General features: G+C 43.6%; 1 protein-coding gene across 1 annotated transcript in view; it reads right to left on the reverse strand.

The window, feature by feature from the left end:
• Window positions 1–14419, reverse strand: part of TENM4 (teneurin transmembrane protein 4) — a 743366-nt gene that overhangs the window by 107587 nt on the left and 621360 nt on the right.

A 14419-nucleotide genomic window follows, 5' to 3' on the forward strand; every position in this document is an offset into this window, starting at 1 on the left:
TAAAATCTCCTCTTTCAAAAGTGATCAGGATTCTACAGCGAGAGTCGGTGGACGTGGGCCTGTTGGAATCTGACCAATGGAGCTTTCTGCCCGATTCTTGCTCCTTATTCACTCTTGTTTTTCCTGTCTCTGGCAGCTGTTTGGGACAAAGAAATCATCTCTCTGTTTACTCCTCATACCCCCTCGGAACCTCTGGGTCTCATTCTAGAGGCTGCACCTTTTTCCAGCTCTTGTTACTAGATCAGCTGCATTGGACCTCAGGCTTTTCAATTATTTTGTCCTGTTTTCTCCTAACCAACTGTCTTTGTTCTGAGGAGGCGTCCTTGGGTCTTTTTCTTCCCATCTTATCTGCAGCCACTAAGAAGGGCTATACACCCAGAGGAGCCCTGGTGACTGACACAAGAGAGACTAACCAGGGCTGTCAGCAATTGCAAATGCAGAAACGGGCAGCCTGCCCTCCCCTAACTTTGTTCATCTGGACATCTGTTTGCCTGTCTGTCACTTATTAAGCATCTTCTCTGGGCTAGCACTGGAAGAACAGAGATGAATAAGACCTACTTCTTATTCTTGAGAAGCATGTAGCTTATCAAAGGAGACAGATTTGTGTAAGCAAAATATTTCATTGCTAAGTGCCCTAAGGGAGATGTACAGAGTATGGTGGGAACCTAACACAGGAGGGCCATCTGTCTGAGAGGGCTGCGGATGATTTCATCAAGAAGGGTCAGGCCATTTTTAGACTCTGCCTTGGTTCTGCCTTGAATATATCATAAGGTGGGGAGTTTTTATTACTATTCAAATAGATTTACAGGTGTTTGATGACCCTCTCTCTGAGTGTGTGGGCTCAGAAATCTATGTCTGAGAATCTGCCAAGTTATGTGGTTTTCATTCAAGTCCCCATTTTAACAATCCCGCTGATGCCTTTCTCAGAGGAGCTATAAAAAAAAAACCACCTTTCACTGGCACGCCTTCCGTGTCTTCTTTCTGCCTCTGCTCAGTCTCAGGGAAAGGTATGCTGGGAAAACACTCTGTCATCTATAACACTTAATTTAGTATTATGAGCAGCACACGGCTACAAGTCTGGCTACAAACTGAATTCTCTGCCATGAAATAACTGAGAATCGACCTGTTTTTCTTAAATGGGACAAATGTGAATGTAGCTGTCCACTACAAGACCGAGGCTGAGGTAGACACTCACTAAATGGCCAATCAATTAGAATCTAAAACTTTAGTGTTTCAAGGACTTTTGATAGTTGACTGTTATTGCAACGTAAAAGAAAAGAACATGCTCATTTATATGAGATGTTCAACACAGCAACCAATCAATCAACCTGGCCACTGTGTTTTCCATTCAAAGGAAGAACCATTTACTGAGTGTGCACGCCAAGCCTAGGAGAGATTAGAAGTTTAGAAGCAAGTGTAGGCTATGTGGCCTTTGCACAGCAGAAGCCTGTTGGGAAAGGTGAGAAACACCAGCGTTGCCACCCCAAAGTGGTGGGGGAAGCAGCTGTAAAAGCCCAGGCGCACTGCTGTGACGCGCAGATGACCACCCAGGCATTCTAACTCCTTAGCCAACATCAGCCACCCCTCCTGGTCTAAACAATTACAGGCTCCCTCCTTCTCCAATTAGTCCCATTCAAATTCGTGTCTAGCTGGCTGGAACTTCCTGTTAATTAGGCCTCATTTGTATTTGAAATCAGTCTTGGAAGAAACAAGGTCCAAATTTTAAGAATGGTGATGTATTGTTTTCTCTTCCTCTAAGGTGTAACCCCTTGTAAGATGCAAAGAACATCTCTTGTGCAGTAGCACAAGCTTGGGAACCATATCAAAGGCTGGCTCTACCACTCAGCGGCTGTAGGATCTGGGCATTATTTAATTCTTTGAGCCTCAGACAACTTTTAAAATGGGATAGTTCGGAGAACTAAATAAGATAATTATGCATGATAAACACAGCCTGACTTATAGCTCAAACACAATATTTGAATCTTCTATTTACCTTTGCCTCCTATTTTTAGTAATATGTTGTACCCACAGCCTCAGGTTGAGCTCACAGAAAGGCACAATAGTAAACTGAGGCAAGTATCTAGATCAGAGTCAGCAAACTTTTTCAATAAAGTTCCATATAATAAATATTTTAGGCGAGAAGCCATAATGTCTCTGTTGTAATTACTCAACTCTGCCATTATAGGTTGAAAACAGCCACACACAATTTATGAATGAATGAGCATGGCTGTGTTCCAATAAAACTTTATTTACAAAAGCAGGTGATGAGCCAAATTTGGTCTATGGGCTACAGTTTGCCAATCCCTGATTTAGATGCTTCAGGACAGTAATGACAATGACAGTTGCTATACACTCAAGGTCTATGCCACTGTGCTACACACCTTACATTTGTTATTTCTAAACTAAATAACATTTTGTTATATATTTCAGATCCTAAATTTTTAAAGCAGTTCCAATTTCATAATATTTAATCCTATTTTTTTTTTTTTAAAAAAACAAAAAACCATGTGCTGTAATAGTGTGTGGACTCTGGAGCTGGACAGACCTCAGTTCAAATCCCAGCATCACCATTTTACTTACTACATGTGGGATGATTGGCAAAGTATTTAACTCTTTAATCCTCAATTTTCTGATCTGTAAAATGGAGGTAATAACTAATTCAAAGAGTTGTTGAGAAGATTAATGAAATAATGGATGTCAACTAGTTAGCACAGTGGGTAACATAAGTAGGTATTCAATAACAGATAGCTGCTATTATTATTAATATTATTATTGAGTTTATTTATTTTAATGTTGTATTACTACACTAAGAAATCCACAAAGCAGAAAATAACCTTTTGTCAAACTATGTCAACATTTGGGTCAAAAATTATGGTCCTCATAAATACGAACTTTGCGAAAGAGACCTCAGTCAGAGAAGCCCAGTGACATGAGGATCCACATGGGAAGCAGCGAGATGGGTTTGGGGCCACGTGTCTCAGCCCAAGGCCACCATTTCATGCTCTCCTAGCACTTTGTCCTTCTCTTGAGAGCAACTGTCCCAAGCATATGTAAGTTACTAATTCTGAAATTAGTTTAATGCTTTACTCCCTTCACTAGAATGTAAACTCCATAAAAGCAACATTGGGCCTAATCCATGCCATGCAGATCCTCAATACATATTTGTTGCAATGAATCAATGAGTGGAGCAGGAGACCTTGGTTCTGGTACCTACTGTCTGACTAACTTGTGGGACCTTGGGATAGTTACTTTTCCTCTCTGGCCTCAATTTCTTCATCCATAAAATGAGAGTTTGAATGAGATGCCTGTTAGTTCCTTCTAGTATAACCAACCCAGGAAGAGAGTCAAAGCAACATCAACTTTGATGATTTTGCTCTTAATTTTAACAAACTTGACTGGATGTCAGGCTTGTGTTCTGGGGTGTACAGAGATGCCATATATCCCCTTATCTGAAGAATTTTATATTCTACTTACCCTACTTTGTTCCAGAAAGGATTTAAAGTGGGTCTTCTATCTCAAAAAGTATGTCTCAGTGTGAATTTTACTAGTTCTCCGAGGTCATAAAAAAACAAGCTTCTGAGATCAAATAAATTTGGGAAACATTGCATCCTACTGTCTTATCCTAGAAAGTCACACTCAATGTTAATATAGTAAAGGCTCTGAAAGTCCTACAATAAAGAAACCTGATTAGATTATGAGGACATTTTTCCGTTTTAACCTCAGAACTCTCCCCTGTAACCACTTACAGAAACGTGGGATGCTCCATTCCACTGTGGGAAGCTCTGCTCTACGGAGCACATCTTAGCCCTCAGTGCCTCGAGCACACATCCTGAGCTGCTCTGAAACTGCCTGGAGAAACAGGTGTTCTCCAGGAGGGAAAGCCCTACATGGGAAATCACGGGCACTTTATCCACCGTCAGTTTCTTTAAGTGGACCCACTTATGCCCTGAGGATCTGCACTGTCCTATCAGTTTCAGGGTTTCAGAGGGACCCTGAGTACCTGTTGGTTGAATGAGGTCTGCTTTCATCTAGCAATTTGCTTCTGGGATAATCACACCCCCATTAGCCAGGATGAGGAACTCTCCTCTGGGGTGACTTGCTGACTTTCTTAAAGCAATATGTCCATCCCTACCCACTGCTGAAGCTCATTAATTCCACAAACTCCGAAGCTCATCAATAATTCAGAGAACCCAAGTGACATTAACAGTTCCCTCTGGAAGGACTCACACCAGGCATTTGCTAGAGCCAAAATAATGTAATTTTAAGGGTTAGAGAAGGGCTAAGCTTTTCAAAAGAAATGATGCCCTTTAAATGACAAGGGACTGCTTTATCTTCCACCTTCTGCTAAGCCTACAAGGAAGCCCCCCCTTGAAGCTAGCAGCAGGAATGATGAGAATACTTTCGGAATCCTTGATGTTATTTATTTTTCAGTTAAGGGGCTAAAACACACCCACCTAATGTATCAAAATATCCCGTTTCTTTCTGGTTCTCTTTCTGGTTCTCTGATACTTTTTCATCCCTATCGTCACTTCCCTAGAAGTGTTATCTAGGTCACCATCATTTCCTACCTAGATAACAGCAATAGTCTAATTGGCCTCCCTGTCCCCTAATGCTCCCTGTCAGCCCTTTCCCAACATGTGGCCAGATTGAGCCTTCCAAATCACAAATGTCACCAGGTCGTCATCCTGCTTTTAAAAACCAAACCTTCAGTGGCTTTCTTGTTTGTTTATGTAAAAGTTCACAATCTTGGTCTTCAAAGCCCTCTGAACTTGGAGATCTCCTTGCTAAGTAGGCCCCTGGACTTCCCCTATCTTAATTCTCATGGTGTTGGAATTGTTTTATTAGTGTCCTCTCTGCTAGACTGTGGGCTACCCTAGAGAAGGGATTGTTTCTGTTGTGTGGCCTCCACATTTCCTGGCCACACAACACATTTGTTGAGTGAATGCTGTTTCTTTAGTCTCTACCAATACAATTGGAAAGCACGGAATAGAAGCTGGCTTGTCTTTGAACTGCAAAGCACTCTATTTTGATAAGCCCTGGGCCTGCATTATATAGGTCTCTGAATTCTTAGGATTAGTACCCATTATACCAGAAAGTTAGCCAGATAGGGGCTTGGTTCAGACATAGATTTTGCCATTTGTCTTTTGAAGCAACTTATGATTCACTGACTCATGAATATGCAATACTTTACCGAGTAGAAAAAATTCACCAAATAGAGGGTAACACTTAAATTTAATCTAGTTTGATGATTCCTCTAACGATTATTTGTGAAAGTCCTATAGAGACTCACAGGTACTACTCTCTCTTACTGGAAAGATTTTATTCTCAGTTGAAAATCAACATGTGAAATAACAGGAACTTCTCAACACCAGGCATCCACCGATGGGTCTAGTAACACCTTTGCAGTCTTTGGCAAAGATATCCTAGTTGAAAAGCATTTAGTAATTTATGTTTCCCCTAAACCTTCTCCATAAGTTTTTAAACAGAAGTTGTTATCTTTTATTAAAAGCCAATTTCACCCTTTCTTTATAATTTCACAAATTAGTCTCACTAACAAAGTCCTCCACATTAAGAGTGAGAATGAGCACATGATGCTAGAATAGCATAACTAATGTTTGCTTAGCATCATTCCTGCCCATGTGCTAAGTGCTTTACATTCATTATTTCACTTAATCCTTACACCAACCCTAGGTGGTGTGTCCTGTTATCATCCTCTTTCAAAAAGACTCTGAAGTGAAGGGAGGTTATGTAACTCACTCGCGGTCAGCTAGTTCGTTAATTGTCGGACTTGGGATTCAACTCAGGCAGCCTGACTGCAGTGCACAAGCCCTTAACCACTGAGCCAGGTGCTGTGCCAGAGCTTAAGGATAAAAAGATAGGGTGTGTTTTTTCTCCTGGGGAGTTGGCATCCTTTAGGAGCACACATATCTGATCATCCTGAGACTTATTCTTAGAGCAATGAGGCCTATTTGGAAAACTAGGCACTACCTAATTAATATAAATGTTTAAAATAGAAGGAATAACTTTGCCTGTAGGGAATACCGTTCAAAGAGAAGACTTACCAAAGCCAGGCCTCTGAAAAGGAAAACAAAACAAAAGACCACCCACTCCCTGAGGTAAAGGGTCTGTTTTGCCCTTTGTCCAGAGCCTGGCACAGTCTCTAGTATAGTAGTGCTCCGTATGTGGTTGTTGGATGAGTGAACACGGCAGTGATAGAATGCAGCTCTTCAGGTTTCTTAGCTTGCTCTGGGGTCTCTTCTTCTCTCTGGCCACCCACCCTGGTTCCCACCATCTTAATTCTAATGGACCAGGGGCCGTAAGGGATGGGCAGGGTGACATGAGATGGGGTAGAAAGCATGAGGAGTGTATGTGTGTATGGGGAGGGAAGGACAATAGCACAATGGTAATGTCACAAACAGATTGAGCACTTTTGGGGGAAGAATGACACTCCGGGTATTATCAATCACCTTGTGACGAAACACCCACCCACTGGGCAGTAGATGCTGTGACAAAGCTGGGGATGTGGCAGTATCTAGACACCATGCTTATGGGTGTATATACACTTTTTTATATACGCATTTCTTCTTTATGCTTTTACACAAACACACACACAAAGACAATAGGAAAATAGAGGAAGGAAGACCATACCTTTAACTACCCTATCCAGATAGTGCGCTTGGGAAATAAAAGACAGGACATTTAAGGTAGGATCAAATAAGTGCAACACTGCCTGCCACATAACCATGCCAGGTGCTGAGGAGACAAAGGGGGCGCACCCACATTTGGGGCAGACCTGCCATGGTGGGGAAAATAAAATCAAAGACAGGATACCATGAGAGAGGAGGAGGGAGAGCAAGCAACATTCTCCAGGAAGGGCCAAAAGGAACTGCACCCAAATATGATCATACAAACAAGATGACGAATGGGTAAGGAAAACAGGAGGAAAAGGAGGATGGGAAGCTGCGAAAGTGGCCGCCCTCCTGTTCTGCCAGGTTTGTTCAGCTCTATGGAAAACGAGAACTTGCCCTTTGTCTACCCAGAGCAGCATCCAACTTCCCTTATGGGGCAGCAGTGGTTTAAAAACAGGTGCACCCTGTTTGGGCAGAGGGGTCCTTAGGAAACTGGCATTTAGAACTATGTGATATTGAAGTCATCTTTGATACGCTCTAGGGAAGTGGGTTGAGTGTTTAGTCAAATATACCACTAGGTTATCTGTCTGCATTCCCGAATGTTCTGTGGACACATATGCCCACCTAGACTTGGGTGCCGCATGCCTGGTGTTCTAAGTAAGAGGCATCTCTCCTCGGTGCATCTTACAAAGACTGCGAGGTGCCGGTCAATGGATGTCATTGTGAAAAAGAAGAAAAAGAAAAGAAAACCTGACCCCTTCTCAATGCTTATTAACTCAAAAGACAGAATGATATATGCTTTGTTCCCCAATGGAGGGGTTGTATCCAAGCACTGAATCATTTGGCAATCTTAGTTTATGGGTGGGGGTCAAATGTTGCTCTGAAAGAAACCCCACTGTGCATATATGTGTGTTTAAAGTAGGGCAGACCTCTTCATTCTCGGAATAAATCAGGAACCCCATTTCACCTTTCCCACTTTGGCTGCAGCCCTAAATCATTTGAGGAGCTTCCCTTTCACCCCCTTCTCTATGACTCCTCCATGTGTGCTCCCACAAAGGCCAGATGGATGGCCGTCTCCTGAAGGGCCTGATGCTCTCTGCCAGGTTGGCCCCCATCCTCAGCTCGATTTCATACATGAATCCAAAGTCCGTAAGTAGGACCGGACTGCAATGGTAGGGCCTTATCTGGAAGCCCTAGGGTTCTCTAAACTGTAGGGACATTCTTACTCTCTTCATAAAAAACCATACATTTTTATTTTTTCAATCCTCTGGATAGATACTATTGTTATTTATCAGAATATCTTTGCCTCAAAAGACTGGTGGAAGAGAGGCTCTGTTCTTAGTCTGGGTATCCATGCCGTCTCTGTTTCGAGATGAAATATACTCCTGCAGGCTGCACACCAAGTGGAAATGTGGGAAGGGGAGGTTTTAACTGAGCCTGCATCTTCCCCTTTATTCTGACAGATGCTGTGGCATCCACAACATAATAAGCTATACCAGGGAACATGAAGGCAAGTGGCTTAGTAAGCAGGAGCCAATAAACAAAGCTGTGGAACGCCAGACAATGAAAACCAAGGCCAGCCCACAGGTAAAACATCCTGGGAAGCACCTCTGGCTAAGGCGAAGGCTTTCATGATTCTTGGTTCATCTGTCACTTTTGTCTTAGTCAAGTTCATTCATCTAATTTTGCAAAGGGATCAAAATTTCTCAGACATCGCCTCCCAGGATGTGCTGTCAGGCAGCACTAACATGCAGGATCTCCTGGCTCAGTTGTTGCTCGTAGCTTTCAGATCTGCAGGGTTTTGCTGAGGGTCATAATCACACATTCTTGTAAAAACTCTGACCTCCAGCTACAGGAGAGATGGAGTGAGCCTAGATGTCTTTCACAGGGTTGGGAAGGATGATTAGGCTGAATGAGACACCAACACTGTGATCCAAATGGCCACACCAGCACACAGTATCCACTCTGAGAGTTCTCCAGCAAGAAACACTTTGCCTCCAAACTTAATGATGATACCTTGGCTCCAGCGATGAGTACAGAGTATATCCACACCCAGATGCTGACTTCAGAGCTCTCTCTTTTCTAGTGCCATTCTATTTTTGCGAATGTTTTAGTAATAAAGATCTCTATTGAATGTAAATATGCTTTTAATACCTTTAAAAGATGCTTACTAATTTCTCCAGACTGCAGGCAGCAATAGCAGCCAGTAGCCGTGACAGAGGTAGACTCATGTTGCAATCAGTGTTGTTGGTTTCAGGGGGTAGGAGTGGACTTTCAAAACGTCAAATTCTCGCCCTAGCTGTTTTGGCTCAGTGGATAGAGCATCGGCCTGAGGACTGAAGGGTCCCAGGTTCGATTCCGGTCAAGGGCATGTATCTTGGTTGAGGGCACATCCCCAGTAGGGGGTGTGCAGGAGGCAGCTGATCGATGTTTCTCTCTCATCAATGTTTCTAACTCTCTATCCCTCTCCCTTCCTCTCTGTAAAAAATCAATAAAATATGTTAAAAAACAAAACAAACAAACTTCAAATTCTCACTCCACAAATCAAGAGGCCACTTTGCACAGTGACTTCAAGCCACACTGTGAATCCAAAAGCTGATAACAGCCAGTCCATACTAAGTCCAGCAGTTCCCTGGGAATGAAATAGAGCTTCTTTGTCTCTGGCTCTTGAAAATATAAGGGATAACCGAGTCTCTGAAGTCCAATACCATTTATGCAGAAGCCCATACTATTATTGCTTTAATTGCTTGATAATCTTGGCACACATGGCCATGAGTAATGGTCACTTAAAAATTCATCATGATTTTAAAGTCTTAACTTTACGTAAAGATGGCAAAACTTCCATAAGTCTGCATTATGAACGATGGATTCAGACTTCACAAAATTTGTTCATCTTTCTCTTCAGAACTTCAGGATGAAGATGATGGCAGTAGAGTCATTTTTCCTCTTGGGCCAGTCTTATTTTTTTCAAGACTGCACACATGTTTCTTGTGCTCTTACATTCCCATCACTATGCAAGTAGCTGAGGACAGCGGTGGCACACAGCTGTTTATGACACAGACTCTGAGCTTTGGCATGAGGTTGATCTGGGAGGTCGTGGACCTTTTTAGCATCTCTATGACCTCCAACATGAAAACTTCTCTCCTTGACTTGCCTATACCAACAAAAGTTTCTCTGAGGATAATCTCAAGAAGCTTTGGGGGCCCCCAATCCGAGGTTATGGAGAACATGGCCAGAGGCTTTTCACTCTTCTTCCCCAGGAGCCTCAGATGGCTTGAATCGTTGTATCATAAGAACACATTAGGCCAGATTAAACAAGGCTCATTATAGCAGGCGATGCCTGGGGTGGCTATAATCACCTAAATTTCTTTCAGACAAATGGAAAACCATCAAAGTCATGTTCTTGTTAAGATGTTGGATACATTAATACTCTTCTCTGTTTGGATGGTCAATGAGTAAATGGCCAACGGGCATCATCCTGACAGGAACTCATAGGGCCCACTGACTTTCCTCGCTTCCCACCCCTACCATGTGTGGGCTAAAATCTCCCAGAACCATCACCTACTCCCATAAGCATCTGTCCTGTCAGGTCACAGGCCATGTTGTGAGAGAATGCTTCTGAGGAGGGATATGCATGGGGCCATCACACAGGCACCCATGCCTCGTGAGCGACTTGAGACTTTTTCGTTGAGGATTCTCCAATTACACAACAAAGAAAAAAAACAAAACCCCACTCTGAGGGCTACCATTTGAAAGTGGACAAAGAACTCCAGAAGGTTTTGTGGCCTTTCTTTATAATTTCTCTTCATCTGGCTTTGCTCACTGTAGCAATTGCATCATCAGAGTATTATTTTGATCTTTACTCCCAGAGGAGGATTTGTTTAAGAATCAAGACTTATGTGATTGGACAGCTCTCCTGAAGCCTAGTAAATAATTCTGTATATCTGGCATCTTGAATAATCACAGCTTTGGGGTCAAGGTTGGAATTTCACCAATGTAATCAGAAGCTGGCATTTCCCACATGTGTTTTGAGACTTTATAGACAGGAGCACTGAAGTGAATAAAATAACAATCAGAGAAGTAATCCAAAATGTGAGCAGTGCTATCAAAGAAATAGAAAAAAAACCAAAACGAACACCTTCTTAAATTTAACTGTGATTTGCAGCTTTCTCTAAAAAAATTGGAGGTCAAACCCTAGACTTAAGAGAGCCATAAAATTTCTGGAAAAGATATCCCAAAGCATGCTTCTGGTGACTCTGTGTTTACCATATACTTGAAAAATAGATAGAAATCAATCCATCTTACCTTAACTTCTGGACTAGGAAAACTGGGTTCCATATACGCCAGCGATTTTGAACCAGTGGGCCACAAGAATTTTTAAAACAAGCAATTCTTGACTATTTTAGTTAGGAGCACTGACTTCCCTTAGATTGTCAAATCAAAACAAAACAAAAACGACAACAGCCAACACAACAATAGCTGTCCAGTGTGAATGGATCAGAATTATACCTTTTTTTTGGGGTCAGATCGGCAAAAAATATATTTTTTTGGTGTGCTGCAGAATTTTAGTGACTAGTTTATGTGTGCCATGAGATGAAAAAGGTTGAAAATCCCTGATACGTACATGTGGGAGCATTAGTGACGAGTGAGAGCAAAAATAGGAAATCCCTTTTTATCTGTTGGGTATTTTCAGGAGCAGGTAGCTCAGATTCAGGCTGACTGATGGGTGTGCCGTGCTGTGGACACCAGGAGGCCTCCGCCACCCCATTCTGTGATTCACAGAGGGGGAAACAGAAGCCCCCACGGACCCTGTGGTCTGTCTGACCTTTCTTGAAGATGCAAAGAGACAGATAATTCTTAAGGAATTAGAATTCAATGTGACATATCCTTGCCTTTTAACCAAAAAACCCCACAACTGCCTGATAACGAGGATGTCACTGTCAAATTCCCTTTTATTCCAAAAACCAACCTCTATGCTAAAAGATGGAGCAAAACCACCAAAGGAGCTATTCAACTCCAAGGTTAGTAATCTGCTCTGGGAAATGTCACTGGGGTAAAAGGTCCTGATGCTGAGGACTGGACCATGAGGAGCGCAGACCTGGCTTATTTGTCTGCGCCAGCTGTTGAAAGCAATCAAGTCCCGCTTTTCTGTTTAGAGAGGGTGGCAGTGTGAATAAACAGGCCCTCCTCGCTTCTGCCTTCACTGCGTGGAAATCTCCGAGTCAGTGTTGTGGATCCTGGCTCTCTCCCTGGTGTGCGGCATAAATATACTCTAGCATCAGAGCTAGCGAGAGTAGAATGACCTGCTGTATAAGAATCTGGTAACAAGAGAAAATGTAACACTTGAATTTCTGACTTCTCACATCAGCATTTTTTTCCTTTTCCTAAATGATCCTCACAGGGAGCAGAAGTTCCCTGGAAATATAAGAAAGTGCTTCTTGTTAACGACTAAGTTTAAAAAGGACTTTCTCCTTCTTATTTCCATTTTAAAAAAAGGCACCGCCATTGTTTCCCTCCTTTGCACGGCCTGGCCCTGCCCTCTTGTCCCCAAGGCTACAAAGCCTTCCTTTAGCACTGAGGTGCTCCTTCGCTTGGCAGGGATGCAGCTGGCCACAGGCAGAGACCCAGGGGAGCGAGTTGCCATGCGGGGAGATGAGACAGGGACGGAAAATGCTCACCACACAATGAAAGGTAATGGAATTCCCAGCCAGCGTCCTTTCATCTGAGCCACTATGACTAGCCCATTACTGCTTCAATGTCCTGTGACATTTTTCTGGTATTTATGACTGTCAACCTCCCTCTCGAATCATGCACATTCACCTTGATGGATGTCTTATCTGGAGGGGAAGATGCATCCGAAATCCCGAGGAGGGATCTGCTCTTAAAGACTCACCATAGGGTGGGCAGCGGAGGTGAGAGGGGGTGGTTTGACTTCTTGGCAGCAAAACAAAAGGGACATTCTTTAGGTCCGGCTGATGAACAGCCACGAGATGAGACACTACATGTAGCCCAGCCTGCCCACAAGCCGGTCATGCGTCATCCGTGACTGCGCTGGAGAGAATGTCCCTAAGTCCCTCATCATCTGACTCAAATTTGATGTTTTATCTTATAAAAGTCTGACATCCATAACTTTTTGGAACCTGGGAAGCCGAGTTGAAGACTGTGAGCAAGCCAGGAAAACAGAAATGTCTTCCCTCTGAGCTCTGATTTTGGTTTTAATAGGGCTGGGCCCCTTGTGGGCTGGGGAGGCTGAAAGGTCAGCTGTCCTCAGTCACGCTGGAAAGGGGAAGCAGAGGTGCAGGAAGAGGGCCTGCCAGGAACTTGAGTCCCTTCTCTTTACCGGGGGTTCAGGTCCATCACAAGGTAAGATGACACTGACACAAGAAGCCACCCAGAAGCCACAGCAAGACGAATGCTATGGAAAAGCAGGGAGGGCTGCCATGGGCTCTGTGTGGCTGAAAAGAGTGTGGTCTGGTGAGTTAGGTGTGGGACTCTGAGCTAACCCTAACAGGGAGACACAGCCTCTGGGAAGGCTATGGGCCAATGCCTCTGCAAGAGGAGGGGATAACGTGTGTGCCTTGATAGGGTGACTGTTAGGAATATGAAATAATGCAGTGAAAGCCTTTAGCACAGCACTTGGCACAATAAAAGTATTCAAAATTAGGAGCCATTATTATCAATAGTATTAAGTAGAAGGTATTCTACAGCCATTTATAAAGAGTGATATTGTGAGGGCAGGGATGGTGAATATGCACGGATTTTAGGCTATAAAACAAAAGGAATGGGACCTAAAAAAACAAAACAAAAAACACCATGAGATAAGAGGCCCATTTGCTCAGAATTCCTTTGTCCCCCCCCAAAGCTTTGGGGCTCGTCTCCCAGTTGCTATAAGACTCAAGAGGTGACTCTCAGAGTGGGAGAGGCACCCAGAATCCTGCCTTTGGAAGCATGTGCGCACCATCTGATCCAACCCGCCTTTAAAAAAATCCAAGAAGTTAAAACACACATCCACAGACCAGTTGATTCAATAAAGAGCTTTTGGTGAGTGTTCATTCCAGATAATAAACCAAGCAAAATGTCTGGCTGTGTTTAAAATCAACAAAAGCAGCGGGAAAGGCAGAAAGAAGGGAAGGGAGTGATCGGCTTGTTTTGAAAGCTGCCAACAGAGCTGCTTTAGCAGGGGCCCTGGTGCCGAGGAGCCCCCCAGGGAGGAGAAAGGAGACAAACGCAGACAGGACGGAAGCCCAGGACAGGGGAGGAGGGGTCCTAGGCTAATGGGATGCAGATGTGGCCTGTGGGAAGCTTTCCCCAGGATTCCGGGAATCTTTGGGAGCTCAGGACTAGGAGGCCAGTGGGTGTGAAGGGCTCAGAGCTAAGCCCAGCACCTCCCAACCAGAGAGTGAATTTGATGATAATAATGGCTATATTTATCGAGTGTTATACTATGTGCCAGCCTGTTCTAAGCTCTTTACATGCATTATTATTCCCATTTTATAGGTGAGGAAACTGAGGCTCTCAGAGAGGCACTGGGACTTGCTCACAGCTGCTAAGGGAGACTCCTCTGCCTCATTCTTGAACCCAGGCTCCTTAACGCAGAGCTACACTGCAATTGGCCTGGGAAGGGCTAACTAGCAAGGCATGCTAACCAGCTGGCCTCTGGGAAATGCAGATTGGGGAGGAAGGGAGGTTAGTGTCCAGTGATGAGTTTTAGTCCAATTGATGTCTAGGAAATGCCAACCATAATGTCACCAGATGAAAGGACTTTTTGCCCAGTTCCCACATGCAGTGGG

This window comes from Myotis yumanensis, unplaced genomic scaffold (assembly GCF_028538775.1).
Source record: "Myotis yumanensis isolate MYYU_CA2020_CCGP unplaced genomic scaffold, mMyoYum1.0.hap1 SCAF_10, whole genome shotgun sequence".
NCBI lineage: Eukaryota > Metazoa > Chordata > Mammalia > Chiroptera > Vespertilionidae > Myotis > Myotis yumanensis.